Below are 6,588 nucleotides of genomic sequence, written 5' to 3'. Positions count from 1 at the left end.
AGTGTTCGCTGTGCTTTAAAACAACAGCTACTGAGTAATTTGCATTTTGTCTCTTTACAACCAATCTTCAAGTTTATACATTGGAATTTATAATTAAAGAATAGGCAGTTGTGCCAGGGGTATAGGACCAAATCAGATCATGTATGGCCTTCCTCCATGTCTAAAAGTCTATAAAAGCTGTGTTTGTTGTGGGATACTCTGAAACAGTAGCACACAGCCAAGCTGCATGTCTCTGTGGTGTCTTCCTCCCCCGGGACTAATTTTATGATCATTCTTCTATCGGTCAGAGTAAGAAAATGAATGATTTTATAATATTCCCCTGGATTTAAATCACTATAAAATTTTCTGAGTGTTAGCTGATAATCAAATAAAAAGAAATCTTTTCAAACCTGATGGAAATGTCGCCTACTTAACCTGGGTTTTATTAGAAAGCATGACCTCCAATGTGGCGACTTACGGCTATTTTACAAGGCAAACTGTATGCAGACTCGATGGCTGCTGATCGCTATACTTCAGAGTTCTCACAGTTGTGTCCTGGAGTCAGATAGACTAGGTGTGACAGAGTCAAAGTAGCCTGTTCTGAAATACAGTCTGTGGTTGCCAGGAGAAGCTGTGCTCACTCAAAGGGAGTCTAATCATATCTTCAGTCTCGTTAGTAATAAATGTCGTTATTAGTTCAAATAACCTCAAACCTGTGTTCAAATATTTCCTGGGTTTCTAATTTCCTCTCCTCTGGCTGGCACTTCAAGTGTATGTACAGGACTTTTATTAGGTACTTAAAATGAATAGTAGACTCTTGTCCAGGGCCAATTTTCCCTTCATTCCAGCAGGAAAGGGGAAAACAATAACTATTTCAATTCTCAGTGAGAAGCAAAGCACATTTCTTTTTAAATGGGAACAATCCCCATTCCACATGCAAGGAAAGTTGTACCCTCTGCTTTCCTGCCAATTCCCCAGCCTAACCTCTAACAAAAAAAAAAAAAAAAAACAGATGTGCTGGGACTTTCCCACTGACGTCTCCCTAGGAGACCCTTCCCCACTGCTAGTCAGTTCTGGGAGGAAATCGGGTGTGCACTGAGCCCTGTACACTCATTCATTTTTCCCACCGACCAAGTAAAGTACTGCCTTTGTTTAACTTATGAATTACAATAGTTTGGAACTAATCTCTCACCTGAAGATGAAACTGTAATAGAGGATTGTTTAAAAAGCAGGCTTTGGGTTTCTGGAAGCGCCGCTGCCCCAGGCCTGATGTAGGCACTCCACTCATGGAGACAGCCTTCCCTGCCTTACCCCCATCACGATTAGTTTAGCCCTCAATTCCAGACCTTTCCTCAACAGATTAACAGGAAAGCCAGTAATGCTGAAGCTTAAGTAAGGGATGTAGTACAAGGGCTACCTGGAATCTGTAGATGGCTATACGAATACGTAGCTTGCAAATACATAGAGCAATGTCTGGACATCTGGGTTAAGTTTTAATAAGGTGTACTAATCAGAGGGGCTGAAGAAGAGGAAGAAGATGAGGAAATGAAAGAATAGTATCTTTTGTAGGTCATATATGTATAGATAGATAGATATAGATATTTCTAGAGACAAAGATTTGTTTCTCAAAAAATAAATAAATAAATAAATGTAGGTTTTTTTTCTTTGCCTGAGCCTGAAATCTGATATGCAGGTGGATCCTAATTATTGTCTGGGTAGATGATGTCATGGCTGGGAAAAGGACCAGAAAGCTGGATCAGGGAAGAGAGTAGCTCCCTAATATAGAAAAGGGCTATAAATATTACTGTAAACCCCATCAATTTGATGTGATCTGGGGCCCATAATTAGCTTAGGAGCTGTGTGGCTAAATAAATAAATAATAATTAAAAAGTAGGCTTTTGGTTAGGGCACAAGCACAAAACCCACAGAAGACCACCACAAGTCTTTGAAATCTGTGGCATTTAGCCCTTTCTGTCTCAGGCTGTCCCCGTGTTTCCTAATGATGGGCAGACTGCAGCTTCTTGACCACCAGCTTTATGCACTATCAGTCCATCCCTGTCTATGATGAGTCCCACTCGTTCGCCCTCAGGAGCTTCCAATACCTGCTGGTTTCTCCAGTGATTCTGATGGTACATACTTAAACAGTATGTCCACTTCTTTCCTCATTAATAGAGTCTTGCTCTGACTTACCACCGTTCTGTTTCCAGCACCTGGTTTGTTTCTCTTCTGTCCTTTGATTTTATCATTAGTGTCTTGATAAGGCTGAGTTGGGTCCCATTTCCACTACAATCTCAAACATCATGGCCGTCTGCTTGATATCCCACCCTTTGATCCTAATTGATTGAACATGCATTATGTGTGAGTAGTGTCTATTCATAGTGAAGAATGGTGATTAAACAGTGTCCTTGGAGGAACAGCTCTACTTGGTAAAATTTGTCTTGATGGGGGTCGGGCAGTAGCACAGCAGGTTGAGCACATGTGGTGTAAAGCGCAAGGACCAACGTAAGGATCCCATTTCAGCTCCCCACCTACAGGGGAATCACTTCACAGGCGGTGAAGGAGGTCTGCAGGTGTCTATCTTTCTCTCCCTCTCTTCCCCTCCTCTCTCAATTTCTCTCTGTCCTATCCAACAACGAATGACATCAACAACAACAACAACAATGACCACAACAAGGCTACAACAACAAGAGCAATGAACGAACGGGGAAAAATGGCCTCCAAGAGCAGTGGATTCATGGTGCAAGCACTGAACCCCAGCAATAAACCTGGAGGCAAAAAAAAAATAGTCTTGACTCCCAAATTGACATGATTCTCTTTCTGAAGTCTATTCTTTCATGACTCACTTTTCCCATCTCCTTGGTGTCTTCTGACATCTCCATCACAATGCCTCATGTCTAAGTCCTCTCTCCACACAGAAGCCTGTAGGGCTCCCTCACATCCTCAGCTTCATCAGAAAGTCACTGGTCACTGTTGGCAGAAAGGTAACCTGTCTGTCACTCCTATGAGTGGGAACCATTCACTCATAGATTCCAGTCTTCCTTTTGGTTTGTTTAACATGCGCCCTTCTGCAGAACTACCTCCATCATGTCTTAACTAGATCAGTGCAGAGGATAAACTGTGTGTGTCTGTGAATATTCCTTAACCCAACACACCATCAAACACTGTGCCTTCCAGAGTCTGGAAGCGGTCTGAAAGTTTCACAGCCAACTCCTGAGCACTGATAGGCGAAACTCTTATATTCAGTATTGCCATGAGGAGTGGAACAATGCATTTCGGTTTTGTTTCTACTTAGGACGCTCTCAGCATTCTTGTGAGAGTGTTGGTGGATATTCCCTTTATCCCTGTAGGTCGGGAAGGCTGCAGTACTGGGGTTGAGTGGATCTTCTCTCTCTCGTGCTTCACGTTCACCATATCCATCTTCTCAGAGTACCCATGGACCTCTGCAGGCTCTCTTCATTAGTTCTTTGATAACTTTCTGATACTATATTTTGAAAGTTTATAGTAGCATGATTTCAGCAGATTCACATATAAAAAACAGTCTATAAAGATATCAGGGGAGGGGGTGGGATATGGAGTTCTCATGGTGGGAATTGTGTGGAGTTGTACCCCTCTTATCTTATGGTTTTTATCAGTGTTTCCTTTTTATAAATAAATTTTTTTTAAAGATATGTTCTGGAGGCTGAGCAGTAGCTCAGTGGGTTAAGCGCACATGGCGCAAAGCATAAGGGCCAGCATTAAGGGTCCCAGTTTGAGCCCCTCAGCTTCCCACCTGCAGGGGAGTCGCTTCGCAAGCAGTGAAGCAGGTCTGCAGGTGTCTGTCTTTCTCTCCCCCTCTCTGTCTTCCCCTCCTCTCTCAATTTCTCTCTGTCCTATCCAACAACAGCAATAGCAATAAGACATATTACAATAACAACAATAGGAATAACAACCACAGGAGTCGGGCGGTAGCGCAGGGGGTTAGGTACACATGGCACAAAGCTCAAGGACCAGCGTTAAGGATCCCAGTTCAAGCCTCTGGCTCCCCACCTGCAGGGGTGTCACTTCACAGGCGGTGAAGAAAGTCTGCGGGTGTCTCTTTCTCTCCCCCCCCTCTGTCTGCCCCTCCTCTCTCCATTGCTCTCTGTCCTATGCAATGACAGCAACAACAACAATAATAATAACCACAACAATGATGGAACAACAAGGGCAACAAAAGGGGAGAAAAAAAAAGAATGACAACCACAACAAGGGCAACAAGAAGGTTTAAAAGGGGGGGGGGATAGCCTCTAGGAGCTCTAGGATTCTAGTGCTGGCACTGAGCCCCAGCAATAACCCTGAAGGCAAAAAATAAATAAATAAGATATGTTCTCTTTCTTTTGTCTGGAACTAGATATGTACTTCCTGTTTTAGAAATGAGTTAAAATAAACAGTTTAATATTAATAAGATAGTTATTTTAAATAAATGCTCATACTTCTTGTTTGACTTGCTTATCTGAGCCATCAGACAAATCCTTTCACTATACCCACTCGTGAATAGGTAGGCAAGAACTCTGAAATGAGCCATCATGTCATCTGAAGTGATATCTTCCTAATGAGCAGACAATGAGTTGAATTTTTCCACTTGTCAAATATATTTACATCTATGTATATGTATATCTATATACATATCTATACATACAGACACATATAACTATTCTGATAGCAGTAGAAGTTTCCCTGTATATTATAATTGATTTAGAATTATCATCATCATCATCATTATTATTATTTTGCTATCAGGGTTATTATGGTTGAGGTTCCATGTGTGCAGAATTCATCTAACACCCAGTGTTTTGTTTTGTTTTTAGATAAAGGTGAGAAACAGAGGAGAGACACCAAAGCATGGCTCCACAGTTTGTGAGTTTCCCCGCTGCAGGTACACCCATGATGTGGCCTTGAACCCAGCTCCCAGCACATGTTAAAGTGTGCACTCCAGGGGGCCGGGCAGTAGCACAGCGGGTTAAGCGCACTTGACTCAAAGCGCAAGGACCGGTGTAGGGATCCCAGTTTGAGCCCCTGGTTCCCCACCTGCAGGGGGGGTGTCACTTCGCAAAAGGTGAAGCAGGTCTGCAGGTGTCTGTTTTTCTCTTCCTCTCTGTCTTCCCCTCCTCTCTCGATTTCTTTCTGTCCTATCCAACAATGACAGCAATAACAACAATAATAATAACAATGATAAACAACAAGGGCAACAAAAGAGAAAAAATGGCAAGAAAAAAATACATTAAAAAAAAGATCTACCATGTGGTCACATAATTGGTTAGACACCTAACACAGCATGTACCCTTTGACAAGAGGAAAAGCCGGGGTAGAGAGAGGCACTGGAGGTCAGTCAGTACAGAGACATGACTGAAGCAGGCAGCCAGGGGGTCAGGAACACATACCTCAGGGAGCAGAGGGGAAGCAGTGCCCGAGAAAACACATGCTGAAATGTTTAAAAGTTCAGAACTAGGGTCAATTTCAAATGACCACACAGTGGACCAGTCCAGGGCTACAGCGCTGTAGAAGTGACAGATTTAACAAGGAGAACAGGGTTGCTGCTGCCTCTATGCTCCTGTGCCGGGTGTGGTGGCAAACGCACCAGCAAAGTCAAATTCCACAGAACTAAAATATGAAAATATGAAAGAAAAAAAAAAACAGGCAGGACAAGAATGAGCTCCATTCCCTCTAATGGAATTTAGCTTTGCTGGTTCAAGGTGCCTCACAATCTGAGTGTCCAGGATAAATGCTTTGGGGAAAAAAAAAAACTGCTCTGAGATGCCTCCCTACCTGGTCCCAGTGTCACCTGGCTATTTAGAGAGGTGCTCGTTTTCTTTTGAGTTTTCAGAGGCAGGTGGTCTGAGGAGTGGAAGTTGCCATCCGGAAGCACAGGAGAACCAGAGTGGGGTCTCTGAAGTCAGGCACCCAGGCCTCTCTCCCCAGCGAAGGGCAGAAGGTTCTGCCTGCAGGAATCTCTGGGCCACTGAAGCACTGCTGACTGGGGTTCTGTGTTGCACTTGTCTATCCACATGCCCCTGCCTTCTCCAGGAAGCCCATATTCAGTCAGACTTCAAAGTCACCATCACTTGGACATACCAATCACCCCAATAATATGCTGGAAACACACATAGTGAGTGTGTGCTGGTTAGATGAAGCATGCCGTGATGTTTTTAGTAGAGAATGCTCTGATTAAGCTTTAGAAGATTTGCATAATACTTAAAAAGGCTCACGGGAGTTCGTGAAGCCTTTGTTAAAAAAAATTATTTGTTTTAGTTATTTGATAGAGATGAGAAAGAGGAAGGTAGGGAGAGAGACACGTGCAGCCCTGCTTCACCACTCGCAAAACTTTCCCCCTGCAGGTGAAGACCCAGGGCTTAAACCTGGGTCCCTGTGCACTGTAACATGTGCGCTCAACCAGATGCACCCCCACCCAACCCCTCCTGAAGTCACTGTCCTCAAAACATGTTCCCTTGGCATCTGTAACGCAGATGTTTTGCACAACGGTCAGAGAACCAGAGCCTCCGCCAGGGACTGTGTGCTGCACGGTCCCTGTGCTCCCCAGAGCTGCAGGTAGCTCAGCTCCTGACAAGTGACATCTGTTTCATGGTGACTACC

General features: G+C 43.7%; 1 pseudogene; it reads left to right on the top strand.

Moving 5' to 3' along the window:
• Positions 1-491: 491 nt before the first annotated feature.
• LOC103116050 (small nuclear ribonucleoprotein F-like) lies at positions 492-1,536 on the top strand (annotated as a pseudogene).
• Positions 1,537-6,588: the final 5,052 nt, after the last annotated feature.

The sequence above is a fragment of the Erinaceus europaeus genome, chromosome 6 (assembly GCF_950295315.1).
Source record: "Erinaceus europaeus chromosome 6, mEriEur2.1, whole genome shotgun sequence".
Taxonomy (NCBI): Eukaryota; Metazoa; Chordata; class Mammalia; order Eulipotyphla; family Erinaceidae; genus Erinaceus; species Erinaceus europaeus.
Note: the sequence above shows the minus strand (reverse complement) of the source record. Positions and strands in the feature narration are given on the sequence as shown.